The sequence below is a fragment of the Triticum dicoccoides genome, chromosome 3A (assembly GCF_002162155.2).
Source record: "Triticum dicoccoides isolate Atlit2015 ecotype Zavitan chromosome 3A, WEW_v2.0, whole genome shotgun sequence".
In the NCBI taxonomy this organism is placed as follows: domain Eukaryota; kingdom Viridiplantae; phylum Streptophyta; class Magnoliopsida; order Poales; family Poaceae; genus Triticum; species Triticum dicoccoides.
In genome coordinates this window covers 28,512,253-28,532,842 of record NC_041384.1, presented here as the reverse complement: position 1 = coordinate 28,532,842, position 20,590 = coordinate 28,512,253, and the positions used below count along the sequence as shown (strand labels likewise).

The 20,590-nt window shown below is 42.6% G+C and overlaps 1 long non-coding RNA gene across 1 annotated transcript; it reads left to right on the top strand.

Moving 5' to 3' along the window:
* The first annotated feature begins 17,295 nt into the window (after positions 1-17,295).
* LOC119271078 lies at positions 17,296-18,059 on the top strand. Its single transcript, XR_005134414.1, has 2 exons — positions 17,296-17,798; positions 17,881-18,059. It is a non-coding gene; the product is annotated as an uncharacterized LOC119271078 (long non-coding RNA).
* The last annotated feature ends 2,531 nt before the right edge of the window (positions 18,060-20,590 follow it).

Below are 20,590 nucleotides of genomic sequence, written 5' to 3'. Positions count from 1 at the left end.
GAAAAAGCTAGTGGTTCCCTAATTCTAGACTGGTTGCATGCTTTTTAGATACAAATCACTGTAATATATTGAGAATTGTCAATATGACCTTTGATTAGGTGATATAATTTTCCAGAAAGCTTGTGTGCTTTATAATGGCTTTAAAAATAGTCTGAGAATAACTGCAGAAGTATGTGTAATTAATTAATTGAAGAACAACTCAAAAGCAATACACTATTTAAAAGAAGGGAAAACTTCCCTCTTGTAGAATATACAAATGTAATTATAGTTTTTCCTGGGCAAGCACTATGTGATGTTCAATCCAATTCCTCCTGTACTGAATATAGAAAGCAATCTTCATCACAAAAGATCCAACTGTTTGATTTCTCAGGGAGATGATCTTATTTTCATATCATTACCAATCATGCAAACCATAAATGAACCACTTGGTACTACATAATCCATAACAAGTGGTATCTAACTCCAATAATTAGGACTTTTGCTGGACAATCACCTTAGCACATATTGATATGTAATTAACTTTCCACTACATATCCATGACATCCTTGTTGGCGTCATGTGATTTGTCCCCAAGCCAATTCACCTCCCCCCTTTCTATGAAGAATGTAACCTTCCTTTAGTTTTTTTTCTTATTTAAGCATATGGTTATGTGGCCAAGCAATCATTTCTCTATACCCAATCAAAATAGGAAAGAGAGCAACAGATTATTGCACCGGTTTTGTAGGAGAATAAAGGCGGTTGCACATGGGATGATGCAGCAAAGGAATTGTGATCATCCATTTGTTTATCCACATACCTACTAATGCACGCATATAAGCCCTCCTGCCAAATGATGTGCTTTATTTTCTAGCTAGGTGCTCATACAGTTGTGATGTCAAATTTGTTGCTTTTCTTGTAGGTCATTGACGTAATTTCCCACATGGGCAGGTGGCAGTCCATCAATACTTTCTCCCCCACCCAAAACACTGCCCCTACTTCTGTTCTTCCCGGTTGCTCTATTTTTTCTCTCTGGATTTCAATCGGTCCTCTCTCAGCTACTGAAATTGAAAGGCACTTGTGATAGTGTGCGGGAGGACGTCTATTTTGGTCAGAGCATCCATGTATTTGTCGATGGATGCTTGGTAGGAATAAGGTCCTACTTCTCCATCAAGCTCTAATTGCATATACTTTCATTAGTCGGTCTCCATAGCTGAGTGCTTGTACTTTTGTTTTAGCTGCTTTCTTCTTGTGTCATACAATGAAGTGAAAGAAAGCATTATGAAACCATATACCTGAGTCCCCATTTCTTCTCACCTTGTTATGTGGATGTGTGGGGCTTCACTTTCCTTTTTCGAGTCACACTCAGTCCTCCTTGTCTCAAGGCTTGAAGTTGGTGTTGTTCCTGAGTGCTCACTTATTAACTTTAGTTATTCTCATGTCATGATGTGCTTTAATTTCTTTTGCTAACAAGTGGCACATATGTTTGTGACGTAATATTTGTTGTTTTTCCTGGAGGTTAATGTTGTCATGTATATACGAAGAAAAAATGAAATAATTTAAAAACAAGATAAATTGTCCGAATGAATTGCAGTGTTATGTAAAAAGTGGTGATGCATGTCATGATGTTCCATGGAGAGCATGTTCACTGAATAAACTGTGGTCACAAATGTTTTCTATCTTACGTTCCCATGTCACGAGCCATTACCAAACCGAATTATTTCCTGGAGAAGCATCGGGATAAACACGCAATAAACACAACCTACCATTAGTTGAATTTGCTCGGTTAGATAAAACTAGCCAAAATCATCTCGAGTGAGTTCTAAACAACCCTAAGATGATTCATACTAGACCTAGTTTCAGACATCCATGATCATGACTCGTGACCACAGAAACCACAAAGGTACTCCTTTGCGGATGAACTATTGGGTGGACAATTGTCCCCCTCCGCACCCGTGACCATGAATTTTCCAAAATTTTCACGTGAAAGACTAGATTGTTAGGCATATAGAACATGAAAATTAGTCCACCACGGTGTCCAAAGCTAATTCATTTTGTGAAGGTCCACTACTTCAGAATAGTCTATCGATGGGGGTGCATCACATGGATGACTAAAACATTAGTGATAAGACTCAACATAAAAGGAGATGTTTTATGGGTAATTTTTGTACATTAATTTGTGGAATATACTTCTTCCATCCCAATCTCTATGGCGTTCTCATTTTTTGGGATTCTACTTTGAACATATATTGTAGATATAAATAGTAACAGAGTAATGTGCATTATATTGAAATGTGTGGCTTAATTGCCACGAAATTACACCGTAGAATTTGTACTTGAGTTTTTTTAATGGTTTACATTTTTTAGCATATGATATATCTTTAATTCATCAAACAGGTGGTCAAAGTATGGGGTTAAAGCGGCCCCTCGGAACTTGTCATAGATCTAGTAGCCCCATGGTAGGAGAAAATTTTCGGTAGAACAATGACAGAGGAACCATGGTGGGCGACGGGAGCACATGTGCTAGGAAGATGAGAGAAAAAAAGACAAGAGAGCATCCCAACTGTCGCCGGCCACCACCATCAGACGGCCTCCTCCATCGGCCGCAAGGGAATTGGGTTGCGGTAGAGGGCATTTTTGGGTTGTTGTGGGGACACCTCCAGAGTCACCTGCCACATGCTTCGGAGTATGGGTTAGATATGTTGTTTCCACTCTGCCACATGCTTTTATGTATAGTTCAGAAAAATGTGAACGCATGAATCTTTCTATATGTATTCATCTATTACAAGCTTTAATTAGGTGATACAGATTTTCACAGATTGCACTTTATGTTAGAACAAATAGTTTCTCCTCAAGAATAACAGTTTGAACAAGTATAATTAATCAACTAGGAAATAGATCGAAAACACTAGCTATTTTAAGGAAAGCATTGGGCTTAGTTTGGTTCAATTTTGGAAAATTTAAAGGAATCTCCATTAATATATCGAATCGCTTGATCTTCCAGGGGAAATGATCATATTTTCCTAGGTTTTCTACTCGATATCTTGCAAAAAAAAACTAAAGATGAACTTGGAGATAATTTTGAGAATTAGATCTCTGATCGAGCTTCTTTCAAATACAGAAAGCATATACATCCTATGAACAGTTATCTACTTAATTAGATGAGTGCTTGCGTTAAAAATATTTTCCTTTTGTCATGTGTGCCGGCAAAAGTACAGGTGTACAACTAGTGAACTTCTCATGACTAACCATCAGATCATATAGCGAAACATAGATAATCCATCAGAACCGTGATCACCCTGATCGCACTAGTGCTAGTGGTTCCATCATTTTAATAGTGCTCACATGCTTCTTTTGTGACAGTTAATTAGGTGATATACCTATCCATAAAGTGTGCATTATGTAGGTGCAAAAAAACTTTTCTGGGAACATCTTGACAAGTTGGTGTGGTTAATTAAAGGAAGAAGAGCTCCAAAAGCACTACACTAATTAAACTAAGGGACAAATTCCCTTTTGCAGAATAGTACTCCAAACTTTTCTAGTGTGGCCCGGTCTATTGCTACTCAAATTCGATCCTATTTATCCTACACAGAACATACAAAGGAAATCTCCATGATGGAAAATCCAATTGTTCCATCTCACACAAACACGATCTTATTTACATGGGATTACTGGTCAAGATCTTGAGCGAGTAATTCAGAAAATAACTACTTGATACTACATAATCCATAACAAGTGGCATCAGTCTCCAATAATTCAAACTTTTGGTGGACAAGCACCTTCAAAGATTGAGATTTAGTTAACTTGTTGGCGCATACCCATACGTCCATCCTTGCTGGCATCCTTGTTAACTGTCCATCGTGCTGGATTCATCGGTCTGCTTCGTCCACCTATCGGACGACATCAAGTTCTCTGCTATCGAGGCAGAGTCTCTCTTGTGTTGCCTTGTCCACCTTGCTCCCCTGTTTCCCGCGACTGCGCGTGTTGAGGGCTTGAGGCTGAAGTTCAATGACATTGAACACGTCGACGATACCTTGATGACACTCCAGTCGGCGTCACTGCAGGAGTTTGTAGTCGAAACCAATGTTGTGTGGACGCACAGTGTCAACTTTGTTGCCCCCGCACTCAAGGATTTGGCAGGTGGTAGAGAAGCATATGGTGTCTGACTTCTCACTTGAGATACATCTCATAACTGTCGGGCATGTTTTTGGAACACTCGTGTTTCATCTCTTTCAGATTAATCGGATTTCTATGCTATGCAAAGGCTTAAGATCGCCCTGAAGAGATCAATGGTAACTAATTCTCTGCTATGATGATACATATTAAATGTACAATGTGTATTGGTTTACATTTAATTTTTTTAGGTGAAAGAAGGGTGCCCATCACATTGTATTTGTGAGTCTGCGAACTAGAGATCCCGAACTATCTCCTTGACTGCTCCCGAAGAAGTGGAAATCAACGGATTTGAAGGAGGGTATCATGAGTTCTGTTTGTTGAAACAAATATTCAGATGTGCGCCAATGATTAAAAGAATAACTATGAAGCTGTCACAGGAGGCCTCATCAAGTTAAGATACAAACACAAAACTATACAACATCTTCGGGGAGTATTCTTCCATGGAATGCAATGCCTATTCTTCCGTCGAATGCTATGTTTATCTTAGCTCTGGTGAGTATGTGTTCCGAGGGGTCGAGGGTCGTGAACTAGGGTAGAGGGTTGAGGGTCGCTGAGGGGTTGAGGGTCGCTGAGGGGTCGAGGGTCATCGAGGGTCGCCGAGGGGTCGAGGGTCGAGGAACGCCGAGGGGTCGACGGTCGCCGAGGATTCGAGGGTGGAGGGTCGTCGAGGGTCGAGGATCGCTGAGGCGTCGGGAGGTTGCATTGTGTCAAAGTACTGAAGAAATGCATGGCTTCATTATTAGCCGGAAGTAACCGGGGCACGATGGTATGAAGTTCTCCAAAGTTATCCTAGAACGGAGTCCCGGATAGGATAATTCGCCTTTTGGTACAAATTTCAGCAAAGGCCTTCGAAATAGCGATATTCAGAAGGCTCTATCTGAACTTTGTACCAAAAAGCGAATTATCCTATCTGGGACTCTGTTCCAAAATAACTTTGGACAGATTTGTACTATCATGCGCCTCTTACTTTCGCCTAATGATGAAGACATGGTTTTGTTGAATCCTTTGACACTAGACAAACGTGACATGAGGGGGTGAAGGGTCGGGAACTAGGGTAGAGGGCCGCGGATCGCAGAGCGGTCGACGGTCGTGAACTAGTGTAGAGGGTCGAGGGCCGCCGAGGGGTCGAGGGTCGTCAAGGGGTCGAGGGTCCAGATTTATCAAGAATGCCCCCATTATGGATGTGCACAAGTTGATCCAATTTTTTTATGATCACGGGATCAGAATAATATTCTGATCACGGGATCAAAATAATATTCTGATCACAACCTGACCTGCCCCACTAGTAGTACGTTGAACTTCCCTGTGAACTAGGTTGAGCTTCCGCCAACATGCCCAAATGGAGCTTGTGATATATCGTTGGAAGCTATGGACACCAATATCATGACCCAACTTAAAATTTTGGCAAAATATAAGCGGTTTAAGAGCAGTTTTGAAAACCGTTTTTTCTTCACACAAAAAACATGAATCGTATTTTCGATTGCATTTCTAAACCGTTTATCGGAATGAGGCATATAATATGGCATTGGAAAGCTGCTGCAAAACCGCTCCTTCCACATGTTGAAAGTTTTCTCTAATTCCCTATGGTTAAAGAGTAATTTGAAAAAATGTAAAATTTCGTAAACCGAACAGCTGAGTTCGTTTTTTTGATGTCATTTCTAAATGGCTAATCCAATGGAGGCATATGATATGGCGTTGGAAAGCTTATGAAAATGCGCTACTTTTTCATCTTGAAAGTTATTTTCTAATTTTGAATGGTTTAAGAGTAATTTAGAAATGGTCCAAGTCCTACCGAGTTCGTATTTTCGAGCTAATTTTTAAGCGTACGTCCGAATGTAGCAAATGATATGGAGTTGGAAAGCTTGAACAAATGCGAAACTTTTTGGTATGTATTGTTTCTCCCAATTCTTTACGGTTTGAAGTCAGTTTCGAAAATGGCAAAAAACGTATTTTCGCTGTAATTTCTACAAACTTTATCGGAATGCGGCAAATAATATACCGCTGAAAAGCTACGGAAAATGCGAAACTTTTTCATGTTGATGGTTTTCTCTGATTCTTAGCCGTTCTCAAGTAATTTCGAAAACGGCGGGATCATTCGTTCTGCCACTATCGCGAAACAGATTCTTCGAAAATGCACCGCGTGAAGAACCTGAACTTCTCAGCATGTCTACCTGAACTTCACTCTGTTTTTGATGTGCTTTTTTTACTCGTAGATCTCCACCCAATACTCGTAGTTCTCCATCCACTCCCCGGAATTCAACGAGTGATATACCGATGGAAAGCTGTTGTAAACACGCAACTTTCTCGTGTTGATCGTTTTTTCATACTCGCGGCGGTTTTAAAAGTTTTCCATTCGAAATTCATTCAGTGTAGTAGTTGAACTTCCTGGTGTTTTCATGTTGAACTTCTGTGACATATTTTACTTTGTAATTTTCTCATCCATTCGTCAGTGTTAATTTTTTTAACTTTCTCCGATCGAGGACTTGAACTTACACAAATAATATTTCTGCCGTTTTCCAGTAATTTAGAAAATGGCAAGATCATTATTTCTTGCTTCATCGCGAAAGAAAATGCACTGCGTGAAGTAGTTGAACATCTGGGGCATGCCTGTTTGAACTTCACTTTGTTTTTGACGTGTTGTTTTCGCCTATAACTCCGGAACCACTTACCGGAATTAAGCAAACGATATACCGATGGAAAGGTGTTGAAAAACGCAACTTTTCCGTGTTGATCAGTTTTTCATGCTCGTGATGGTTCAAAAGCATTTTTTGAATACATAAAAACGTGTTTTAAACGGTATACATGCAAATTTTAAACCGTTCATCGGAATGTAGCACATAATATACCATTGGAAAGCTTATGAATAGTAGCAAGTTTTTCATGTAGACAAGTGTTACAAATTCGTTGCTGTTTGAGAGCGGTTTTTAAAATGGCGGAACAACGTCGTTTTATTATCTTTTTTCAACATGTAAATGAACGGCGGACGTCTCGCACATGAATTTTGAACTATGCTAGGAGGAGCACATGAACTTCTTGCAACAAACCCTTCATGCTTTTTGTTTTCTATTCATATATTCTTATCTGAAACACATTCTGTGTAGTAGTTGAACTCCCACTGTTTTTACCTTGAACTTCTGTCACTTATTTTTGTTCAACCTCTCTCAAAATAATTTTTGAACTTTCTCAGGCCGAGCACTTAAACTTCTAGCAACAAAACTTTTAGCCTTTGTTTTTTCATTCTTTTTTTCATAGCAAATGCACACCGTGTAGTACGTGAACTTCTGGAAATTATCAATATGAACTTCTGTGTGTTATGTGAAAATGTCTGAGTTTTTTGTAGACATTGAACCACTCTACCTTCTTTATTTGAACTCCATTGTGTATTTTTAGAAATGTGAAAATTGGAGTTTTTTTAGAAACATCGAACTACTTCATTATTTCGAATTGAACTTATTGGTTTTATTCTTTAGTAAATGGAAAAATCTTTTTTTAAGTAAATATCAAATTGCTCCCGCTTTTTCCAATTGAACTTCTTGATTTATTCATTAGTGACGAGAAAACCTAAGCTTTTTATATACATTGTACTGGTCCATTTTTTCAAAATTTAACTTCATGGTTTTAATCTTTAGTACCGTTGGGAAATCTAAGATTTTTTACAAACATCAAACAACTTCATTGATTTAACTAGTACTTCTTGGTGTTATTTGTTAGTAACGCGGAAAGTCCTTGTTATGTAATAAACATCGAACCACTCACCTATTTAAAATGGAACTTCGAGATCTTTTAAAGAAAACAGGGGCAAATCCATGTCTACAAACTTTTTGAACTGCTCGATTTTTTAATTTGACCTTCTTGGTTTTGGAATAAACAGTTTAAACTTCTATGTCTTTAAAAACGCCAAAAATGACATTGATTTTTTTGTTTATTTGAACTTGCGAGTCCTAAGTTTTAATATACTTTGAACTACTCCGATATTTTAATTTGAACTTCACATTTTGTTTATTTTTTAATAAAGAATTGTTTTTGAATTTTCAGTAGACATCGAATTTGAATTTTTTTTCAATTTGAACTTCATGGTTGATCCTTTAGTAACAATGGATATTTGAGTTTTTTTAAATGGTTGTATCCTAGATATTTTTAATAAACACCAAACCACTTAGTTAGTTTAGTTTCGACTACTATGTTTTTATTTAAAATGAGGAAATTGTATTTTAAATTTTTTTTAGTTGTTCCTTTATTTTTAATTTGAACTTCCTCGTTTTATTCTTTAGTAATGAGAAAAAAATCCGAAATTTCATAAACCTTGAACTTCTGTGTTATTTCAATTTGAACTTCTTAGTTTTATTTTTAGAAAAAAATATATGGGTTCTGAATAAGCATCAAACATTTTTTTAAAACTAAACTTCATACTTTTATTTTTCCTACAAATGGAAAGATTTTGGTGACACTTGTTTTTTTCTTGGTGTATAAACATCGAACTACTCTGTTATTTTTAATTGAAATTTTTGGTTTGTTCTTTAGTAATGGAAGAAATCCGAGTTTGTTATAAACATCGAACCACTTCGTCATTTTAATTTGAACTTCTAGGTTTCTTTAGAAACGGAGAAAATTTGGGTTTTCCACTACATCGAACTTCTTTGGTCTTATTCTTTAGTAGTCGAAAAAATCTGAGTTTTTATAATAAACGTCAAACTGCTCCTTTTTTATCCTTGTAAAGAAGCAGAGCCAATTTGTGCAAAATGTTTGTTGTTGTGAAAATGCATTGATTTTGTATGTGAGTTTTTTAATGACAAAGGTCGAGAACGTCTCTGGGTTTTTCTAACTTGAACGCCCGTAGTAAGAAAGAATCAAGGACCTTCTGTGCTGGTCATCTTCGAACTTCTATGAAAATAAATTAGGTTGGAGCTGGAGACTAGTACATAAGCAAAGAAATGGTATGGTACAGAATAAACTACAAAACACTGCAATAATAAACAAGTACATGTACAAGAAGTACTGTACTAGTCTAGGCTCATAAAGACATTTCAACGAACACGAGTTGCACATGTAGAAAGCTGTTTCTGCACAGCCAATGGTTTGATCTTTTCACGGTTCTTGTCAACACTCAGGTCAACATCGCCATGTAGTGATGTGCTGGCTCGCATCAGATAAGGAGCAAACTTTTTTTAGAGCGGAGGCATCTACAGCTTGTACACAGCCCTGCCAGCCATGGCGAGCTCACTCACGGCAGTGGGGTGCATGAGCTGCCACACGCACGAGTAGCAGCGGCGAGGGACGCATCTTTCTGGCCGGAGCACTGTGACCGACGCCACAATCGTATGGGATGACGCCTCTGCGCAATTGAGGTCTGGGTAGACGCACAGCGGGAGGAGCTGCTCCAGCGGAATAGCACTTCAGGCACCCTGGGTGGTGGCACGCGTGCAGGGGAAGCCGTGGCTCGCATACGGAGATGAGCAGTGACGGCGGGGGCGGGGGACATTGCTGGATGTTGTGGGCGAGAGCAGGGAGAGGGAGAGGCGAGCTGAACGATGGTGGATGGGATGAGAACGGCTGTTCCAGGGACGAGCCCTCCTCGGGAAGGTCGAGTTGGCCCTCGCGAGAAGGTCAATTAGTCGGTCCTCGGCAGTGGCGCAGGGCGGGGCTGCTTGCGAAGATCCAAGGGAAGGGAGCGACGGGGACGGTGGAAGTCCAGATCGAGGTGTCCGAGCCGTTCACCATGGGGATCGATGGTGATGTGTGGCGGCTCGCTGGGGGAGGGAGGTTGGATCGCGGGCGTCGTCGATGCGAGCGGTGGAATGCGGTGGGGCGAGCATCCCATTAGCGCGCGAGCTCGGGGCGGTGGGGCGCATGAGCTTGGGAGCGTAGGTGGCGGTGGACGAGCTGTGGAACGGCGGCAGCTGCGCGCGAGCTCTGGAACGGCGGCGGCTGGGCGAGAGCTTGGGAACGGCGGCGCGCTGGATCGGGAATAACGGGCGGTGCGCGCGAGCTTGGGAACGGCGGCGCGCTGGATCGGGAATAACGGGCGGTGCGCGCGAGCTTGGGAACGGCGGCGGTGTGCGGGGATAGGGGACGGCGGCACGTTGGATCAGGAACGGCGACTCTGCGCGCGGGGTCGGGAACAGAATCGGGTCAGCCTTGCAGAGGTTGGGGGAACCGCGTAGCTTTTTTTGTTAGTTTCTGCATCTCGCGAACACCTAATCGCTCTATACAGGGCGTGATGTGATCAGAATAACTATTCTAATACCATGATCATAATAGTACTGTCCTAGGGTCATGCTATTCGCCACCCTGGGTGAGGAATAGTTATTCTTCACCCCTCTCTATTTTGACATCAATTCGCCGTATTTTTACGTTTCGTAAATTTTGTCTTATTTCATATATAAAAAGAAAACGTAAGAAAATATGTACTCGCCGTAAAATATATTTTATGTTATGTAAAATTACGAATGTAAAACACGGTGTAAAACATACATAAAATGTGATTTTTCTGGTCTTATAACCTATATTTTTATTTTTTATACCAAATTCTACATATTGAATCAATATGCATGTAACTATTTATATTCTAAATACAATTTATTTAGAATGCGATTGTAAGATTACTCCGGATGAAGAATAACTTATTAAGCACCATGGATGATGAATAGTAACACTATATATATATATATGTTTGTCAAAGTATTTAAAAAATCCATGGCTTCATCATTTGCCGTAAATAACAGGCGTATGATGCTACGAAACTCTTCAAAGTTGTTTTGGAACGGAGTTCCTGATAGAATAATTTGCCTTTTCATACAAATTTGAGCAAAGGCCTTCCAAATAGTGATATTCGGAAGGATCTTGCTGAACTTTGTACCAAAAAGCGAAATATTCTATAGGGAACTCCGTTCCAAAACAACTTTAAAGTGCTTTGTACCATTATGCGCCTGCCATTTTCGGCTAATCATGAAGTCATGGTTTTCTTGAATTCTCTGACACTAGACAACGTGACATATCGAAGGGTAGATGAGATCAGGAAAAATATGGACCATTTTCTGCACATCCAGAATGGCGCCATTTTGTTGAATCCCTTCTCGGTCCGGACGTCAGACATTCATGAGAGAGGCGGTCCGGCCCAAACCCTACAAGCGTTGCCGAGGCCACCCAAATTTACCAAGTTAAAAGAGCATTGTCGTCGAGGCCACCCCAAACCCTAGAAGCATTGCCGAGGCCACCCAAATTTACCAAGTTAAAAGGGCATTGTCGTCGAGCCAACCCCAAACCCTAGAAGCGTTGTCGAGGCCACCCCAAACCCTTGAAGCGTCGAGGCCACTAATATGATTCCTTGTTGTGATTATCTAGCTAGGTATATGTTTGCCACTAATATATCCATCTGTCATGTTTGCATATTAATTGCCATGTTGTAATATTTGCAGAAACTATGGAGCATCGAGACTTGGAAGCAGAACAGGTGTTGGGGGACATAATCCTCGGCGGAGGTGATGTCTTGTCGTATCTAAACGACACCGATGGTTTGGAAGGAGAGGGTGAAGCAGGCTCCGGTGATCGAAGAATGGAGGAGGAAGGACATGATCATGATGGCTCCGGTGACCGAATGTCGGTGGAAGAAGGAGACCGTGATGATGACTCCGGTGACCGAACGGAGTCCGACCAGGTATATATATTAATTATGCCTAAGTTGACTAGCTAATTGTTGCATTAATTGTTTTGGTATGTACACATATCAATTCTCTTCTTCTTTTTTCTAGCCCTCCAGATCGAGCCAAACTTCGGTAACGAGACGAGGCCCGAAGAACAGGTTGCGCCGGGATGAAAGGTTCATGATCACAGCAATCGCGGGCGATGGCCAACTGATTGAACCCAACCGGACCAAGGAAGCATTTTCTGCTCAGTGCAGGGTTCTTGTTAGGGACATGATCCCGATCAGCATCCATGATGTCTACTACACAACCTCCTTCTTGTAGACGTTGTTGGGCCCGCAAGTGCAGATGTTTGTAGGACAGTAGCAAATTTCCCTCAAGTGGATGACCTAAGGTTTATCAATCCGTAGGAGGCGTAGGATGAAGATGGTCTCTCTCAAGCAACCCTGCAACCAAATAACAAAGAGTCTCTTGTGTCCCCAACACACCCAATACAATGGTAAATTGCATAGGTGCACTAGTTCGGCGAAGAGATGGTGATACAAGTGCAATATGGATAGTAGATAATAGTTTTTGTAATCTGAAAATATAAAAACAGCAAGGTAACTGGTGGTAAAAGTGAGCGTAAATGGTATTGCAATGTGTGGAAACAAGGCCTAGGGTTCATACTTTCGCTAGTGTAAGTTCCCTCAACAATACTAACATAATTGGATCATATAACTATCCTTCAACATGTAACAAAGAGTCACTCCAAAGTCACTAATAGCGGAGAACAAACGAAGAGATTATGGTAGGGTACGAAACCACCTCAAAGTTATTATTTCCAATCAATCCGTTGGGCTATTCCTATAAGTGTCAGAAACAGCCCTGGAGTTCGTACTAGAATAACACCTTAAGATACAAATCAACCAAAACCCTAATGTCACCTAGATACTCCAATGTCACCTCAAGTATCCGTGGGCATTATTATACGATATGCACCGCACAATCTCAGATTCATCTATTCAACCAACACAAAGGACCTCAAAGAGTGCCCCAAAGTTCTACCGGAGAATCATGACGAAAATATGTGCCAACCCCTATGCATAGGTTCATGGGTGGAACCCGCAAGTTGGTCACCAAAACATACATCAAGTGGCACGTGGTATCCCATTGTCACCACAGATATCCACGGCAAGACATACATCAAGTGTTCTCAAATCTTTAAAGACTCAATCCGATAAGATTACTTCAAAGGGGAAACTCAATTCATTACAAGAGAGTAGAGGGGGAGGAGAAACATAAGATCCAACTATAATAGCAAAGCTCGCGATACATCAAGATCGTGCCAAATCAAGAACACGAGAGAGAGAGAGAGATCAAACACATAGCTACTGGTACATACCCTCAGCCCCGAGGGAGAACTACTCCCTCCTCGTCATGGAGAGCGTCGGGATGATGAAGATGGCCACCGGAGAAGGATTGCCCCCTCCGGCAGGGTGCCGGAACGGGTCTAGATTGGTTTTCGGTGGCTATGGAGGCTTTTGGCGGCGGAACTCCCGATCTATTGTGCGTTCTGGAAGTTTTAGGGTACGACGATATATATGGGTGCATGAAGTACGTCAGGGGAGCCACGAGGGCCCCACGAGGCAGGGGGCGCGCCCTAGGGGGGTGGGCGCGCCCCCTACCCTCGTGAGCTCCTCCTTACTTCCTTGACGTGGGGTCCAAGTCCATCGGGTGGCTTTCGTTCCAAAAATAACTTATCTAGTTGATTTTGTTCCGTTTCGACTCCGTCTGATATTCCTTTTCTTCGAAACACTGAAATAGGCATAAAACAGCAAATCTGGGTTGGGCCTCCGGTTAATAGGTTAGTCCCAAAAATAATATAAAAGTGGAAAATAAAGCCCAATATTGCCCAAAACAGTAGATAATATAGCATGGAGCAATCAAAAATTATAGATACGTTGAAGACGTATCAATCCACCAATGGTATAAGCCTAAGAACGAAGACCCTCAAGTCTCTTATGTCAAAGATAGGCAGAAAGATGATCTTCGGACCGCGCAGAAGGAAAATTTCACCATACTGACAGAGGAGGATCCGGAGAAGCCAGTTATAGAGCCATTGGTCAAGGCTCATGCTCTTAAGAATATGGCAGATCTATTCAAGAGGTGGAAGAATGAGTTGAAATCAACGTTTGTCGACAGGGAAGACTCCAGAATTCATCGGCCGATTTGAGAAGATAAGAGATCAATGGCCCGCATTTGTGGCCTACAAGACGTCGGAGAACAGCAGGAAGATGTCAGCAACAAAGAAGAAAAATGCTGCAAAGAAGGAGCTTCACCATCGCACGGGGTCAGGTGGCTACCTCAAAGCCCGGCCGTTGTGGGACAAGGCTGAGAATGACCTACTTGTTAAAGGGGTCGAACCAGATACATTCCACTGTCCAGACTGCTCAAGGACTTGGTTCTTCGGGGATGGGGGTGATACATCTCCCACGTATCTATAATTTTTGATTGTTCCATGCTATTATATTATCCATCTAGGATGTTTTATATGCATTTATATGCTATTTTATATAATTTTTGGTACTAACCTATTAACCTAGAGCCCAGTGCCAGTTTCTGTTTTTTTCCTTGTTTTTGAGTGTCGCAGAAAAGTAAAATCAAATGGAGTCCAATTGACCTAAAATTTCACGGAGATTATTTTTGGACCAGAAGAAGCCCACGGAGTATCGGAGATTGACCAGAGGAGTCTCGAGGCCACCACGAGGGTGGGGGGTGCGCCCTACCCCCCTAGGCACGCCCCCTATGTCGTGGCCGCCTCGGGGACCCCCCTGACTTGTTCCCGACTGCAACACCTCTTATATATACCCAAACTTCCAGAAAGAAACCTAGATCAGGAGTTCCGCCGCCGCAAGCCTCTGTAGCCACTGAAAACCAATCTAGACCCGTTCCGGCACCCTACCGGAGGGGGGGGGGATCCCTCTTCGGTGGCCATCTTCATCATCCCGGCGCTCTCCATGACGAGGAGGGAGTAATTCACCCTCAGGACTGAGGGTATGTACGAGTAGCTAAGTATTTTATCTCTCTCTCTCTCTCTCTCGTGGTCTTCATTTGGCACGATCTTGATGTATCGCGAGCTTTGCTATTATAGTTGGATCTTATGATGTTTCTCCCCCTCTACTCTCTTGTAATGGATTGAGTTTTCCCTTTCAAGTTATCTTATCGAATTGAGTCTTTAAGGATTTGAGAACACTTGATGTATGTCTTGCATGTGCTTATCTGTGGTGACAATGGGATATTCACGTGATCCACTTGGTGTATGTTTTGATGATCAACTTGCGAGTTTCGTGACCTCGTGAACTTATGCATAGGGGTTGGCACACGTTTTCTTCTTGACTCTTCGGTAGAAACTTTGGGGCACTCTTTGATGTTCTTTGTGTTGGTTGAATAGATGAATCTGAGATTATGTGATGCATATCATATAATCATACCGACGGATACTTGAGGTTACATTGGAGTATCTAGGTGACATTAGGGTTTTGGTTGATTTGTGTCTTAAGGTGTTATTCTAGTACGAACTCTAGGATAGATCGAACGGAAAGAATAGCTTTGTGTTATTTTACTACGGACTCTTGAATAGATCGATCAGAAAGAATAACTTTCAGGTGGTTTCGTACCCTACAATAATCTCTTCGTTTGTTCTCCGCTATTAGTGACTTTGAAGTGACTCTTTGTTGCATGTTGAGGGATAGTTATATGATCAAAAAAGCACGCTGGTGCTAAGTAGCAGTAGCGCGCCTGTGCAAACCGCGCTGCAGATAAAGTTCTAGCAGTAGCGCGTTACGTCATAAACATGTTACTACTAAAATTCCCACCACCCCGCCACGAAGCTAGTTCTAGCAGCAGCGCGTTTACTTGGACAGCGCTACTGATAGGTAGTTTAGCAGTAGCACCTTCGCCTTTAGAGCGCTACTGCTAAAACTAGCTATCTCCACCCCCACTACCGCTCCTCTCCGTGATCCACACTCACACACTCAGACTCACTCCCCCTCAACCCCCCCGCGCGCCGGTCCTCCCCCGCCGGCCGCCGTCGCCCCGGCCAGCCGCCGTCGCCTACCCCTCTTCCCTCTGTGCCACCGTCAACTCCTCCTCCTCGCTGGACTCGATACCGCCCTCCTCCTCCATTCTCCCTCGACTCGCCGCTGGCCGACCCCTCCTCGCTCCGCCTTCCTCCTCCGTCCTACTCTCTTCTCCCTCCTCGAGTCGCCCCTTTTTCTCCCTCCTCCCTGCTACATTTTGATTTAGTAGGCTAGTTCATATGCAACATTTTGATTTAGCTGATTTAGTAGGCTAGTTGATTTAGAACATTTTGATTTAGTACATTTAGTAGGCTAGTTGATTTAGTTGATTTAGAACATTTTGATTTAGTTGATTTAGTAGGCTAGTTGATTTAGTTGATTTAGTAGGCTAGTTGATTTAATATGCATCATTTTATTGTTATTTTTTTTGTACATGGATATGTAGATGTTTTTGTTTTTTGTAATATGTACATGCTTTAGGAAAATGGCGCCGCCACCACCACCACTATGTCGACTGTGCAAGTCAAGGTGCGCCGGCAGCCTTGCAACTGGCAAGCTGTTCGGTATCTACTTCCAGCCGAGTTTTCGTCATGCGGCGGTAAAAAATTAGATGAAATGTAACAACTATTTTATTTTTAGTGTTGACATTACTGCATTGTGTCATTTTGCTTTTTTACACAGATCGTCCCATGCAATGTGAGGTTGAAATTCAACAAGCTGACAGGAGACACTGTGACATTTGAGACTCCTGTGGGCCCGTACACTATGGAGGTCAAGAAAGGAAGCAATATGTCGCAGATTGGAGGAGATGGATGGGCCCATTTCGTCGCCCACATGCGTCTTACTGGTGGTGAGTTGATCAGGTTCTCCTTCAGAGCAGAAAGACCCAAGCTGGCTGTCATATATCTCAACCTAGTGAAAGATGATGAAGATGACGAAAATGATGAAGATGACGAAGATGATGAAGATGATGAGAACCCACTTCGTGAAGACATTGTAGCTCAAAGAATGAGGCTGGGCGAGGAGGAGGTGTGCTACCTATGGGACATAATTCCGCCACGTGATGACTTTGTCGGGGTGCCATTCGTGACCCGCCTGACAAGTACCATGGTCGATCGGCATGAAATGGTATGTTATACTAACTGTACTAAGTTGATGATATATATATATATATATATATATATATATATATATATATATATATATATATATATATATATATATGGAAAAGCAAACTTATGAAACTTCGTTGGGGCGGCTGCAATCACGAGCGCACATGCGTGTTGGGATCTGGTCCCTCCCCATGCTTATTTCCTCCTATAGACAGAGATGGACCACGCTGTCTATGTGACGACAATAGTGCGTAGGCACTAGGCTGTGGCGATGGCAGCCCGTCTGTTAGGGACAGGCAGGGACTAGCTCGCCTTCGGCTCGAACGGTTTCGGGATGTGTTTGGAGAACCGTCTTCCATTCATAAGTTTATTTCTCTCCATCGATCCTCCTCCTCCTCTCTCCCTCTCTCTCTCCTACTCTGTCCTCTCTACCTCATATCACATCCAAGCATCCAGCCCACCGTCAACCTTTTCTCTTGCTCCTCCATGGCCGCACCCCGACCCGGCGTTGGCCAGATCCGTTTCCTCCTCTCCTCCCTGGCCGTTGTTGAAGCTGCTAGTGGAGGAGACGCCGTGACCCTCTCTGGCCAGCCGATGGAGGAGACGACGCAGCCGCCATTCCATTTCCTCTTCTCCGACGCCATGCCGACAAGGGGTGGACGGTGGAAGTAGGAACATGGAGTTGAAAGGGAGGACGCCATGGATATTGGATCTATGGCTGTCTTGGTGCGACCAGAATCTCGATGGGAGGAGGACCAGTGGAGGAAGCGGTGGTGCTTGGGGTCTCATCTTGCACCAAGGCTGCCCGGAGTATAGTGGCAGATCTGTATGAGGTAGTACTTGTTGTTTTGCCGCCAATGTCCTCTGCTCCAAAAGTTCTCGGTTTTTCTCTATAATTCTTGTTTCTTCCTTTAGAATTTTTCGCTGGACACAGGACGAAAGGCAGCAGCGGCCAAATGAGTACAAGTTGCGTAGCCGCTACAGGAGGAGCATCCCAGCTCCCATGGCCTGTTGAATTAATTTTGACTGAGATTAACTCTCTCGATCATACCCAGCACTAAAATATTAGCTGATGTATTCTCTGAATTGTTCAATTTGGTGCTTGCCTGGCCGGTTTCTTGCTAGACCCCGTTGGACAGCACAGACGACTGTGTATGTAGCGCCATATCTGTCTGCATTTGGAGCAGCTCACGCACTCGCCCAAGCCAATACCACCATCTATATTATTCTAATATAAAAATATGTATGCATAGAACACTGCTAGTTGATCCGCTCGAACTCCAGGGATGGCTTTAAGCCAATTTATTTTGTTGCCTCCAAGATTAGTACTAGTACTCCTCTTGATGAACACTGCTAGTTTAAGCTTAAAATCATCGAACAAGCAAGCAAAATATCTCCTGCATTGCTCTTCCTGTCCCAGAAAAATATCTCCTTCCTTCCTCCTCTGTCCAGCCGTCGTGACCCCGTCCCCTCTACGAACTGCCCCGGCCTCGGCCACGAGGTCATCTCGGGCTCCCTCATGTCCATCAGATCCAGCCGCCCGTCCTCCTCGATCTGCTCAAGGTCGATAAGCCCACACCGTCGTCGCATCTGGTCCTCCTCGACCTCCGCCGAGCACAGTAGGTCCACGAGGTCGTCGTCATGGGATCCCCACCACTGCCGCGTTCTCTCCTTCGTCGACCACCAGTCAGGTGCGGGCTGCTTCGGCCCTATTCCGGTGTTCGTTGGGGTTCGTGCTGCCATGCATGCGTCGGCCGCCGAGCTCAGCTCGAGGAACTCCGCTGCCCACTACCACTACGATGGCCATGACCTCCCTTCCCCTTCATCCTGTGGTAGTTGCCGAGCTTTCCCTCTAAACTGCAGCTTTGGTTTCTTTTTCTTTTATCTCCGGGTGCTTCTGTCGTTTCTGTGATCCAGTTGCTTCTGGATGTATGATTTTTTTTGTTAGACTCATGTGTGCATGGGCAAAACCTTATGAATTAATTAGCCTCATCTAATCTGCACATGACTTTGTATATGTATGTCTAGAGCTAGCTTTCTTGATAATAATACAATGCTGCCCGCCTCACCCTCTTCATCCTCTGTTGCTCCTACTCTTCCTCATGTTCTGATATGGAATTTTTGGGTCACTTTAGAGGATTGTTGAAGTACAGTACTTTTCTTATTCCCTACATCTTGGCTTGCCCAGCTAGCGTGAGAGGCTTGCTGCTTGTTTGTCAGTACTAGAATAACAGAAACTTTTGCAATACTTCCATCGATTTTGTGCAATTTCCACATGTGTGTCTGCGCGCACAGAAATTTTATTTATTCCTTGTTGAACTTGTTGAAACGACCAATGGGGCAGCGTTTTCTTTTCTCTAAGATCTCCAATCTGGATCTCAACCTTTGCTTGCCTGAACTCACCATTTTTTTGGGTGTCATTAAGGCTTGATGAGGTTTTCGACGATTATACCCTAGAAACCATTATAATTTTATACCCTAGAAACCATTATAATTTTCACCCATACTCTAGAAACATTTAATATTGGTACCGATAGGCCGTGTGGTGGTTTCAGATGCCACTGGTGCCTACAGAACTGCTCTGGACTTTATACTTAAAAAAATAGAACCACTCTGGACAGTGTAGTAAACTGCTAGCGTTACATGCTGTAAAAAGGAACTGCGAGCGAAACAGTACTTTTAAAAAGAGTGAACCGGCTGGAGCGAAATAAAACGGGGTTACTTGTGTCGGTGACACGTCGGAAAACGTATTCATGGTCAAACACGCGGCTTTTCCTCTACGAGACTATGAAAAACGAATTCATTGTGCCGCAGTTCCATTACCAGTGCGAACGGTGCAGTACCGTCTTACTTTTTGCTAGATTAAAAATGACAGGACACGTCGGAGTCCAATTCCTAGTTCCATAAGGTGCCGAACCTTTGACCAGATATGCAAAAATGGCAGTTCTTACGATGACCGTCCAGCACGCCGGACCAAGAACTTTTAGTACATTGCCACCGTTGGTCAAATTCGTAAGATGCCCGAAGTAGTTCCTGTCGTGGTCTGCATTTTTAGAAAGGCAAAGCTGCTCCTGTTCTGTGTGCGCATGCATAGCCAGAGAGTAGGTTGCCATCTTGGGGCCTGCCACTACATAAAGGTCCAGCCGACCATTCCTAATATGCTGTGGCGAAATTCAGTAATCTAGAAAATCGGAACCTTATCCACCTAAAAGTGCGAATCCTAAAGCCAACCAATGGTTCCGATAACAACCACTGGAGCTAGTGTGGGTAGCAAATCTATTCCCTATATATATATATATATATATATATATATATATATATATATATATATATATATATATATATATAGGATCGCGCTATTCGTCATCCTGGGTGAGGAATAGTTATTCTTCACTCCCCTCCATTTTTCTATCAATGCATCGTAATTTTACGTTCCGTAAGTTTTGTTTTATTTCGGACGCAAAAGAGACTGTAAGAAAATATATAATCGTCGTAAAAAATATTTTATGTTATATAAAATTACAAACGTAAAAACATAGTCTAAAATACACAGAAACTGCAAATTTTCTTGTCTTATGACCTATATTTTTATTTTCTTATGTCAAATTTTACGTAATGAATCAAT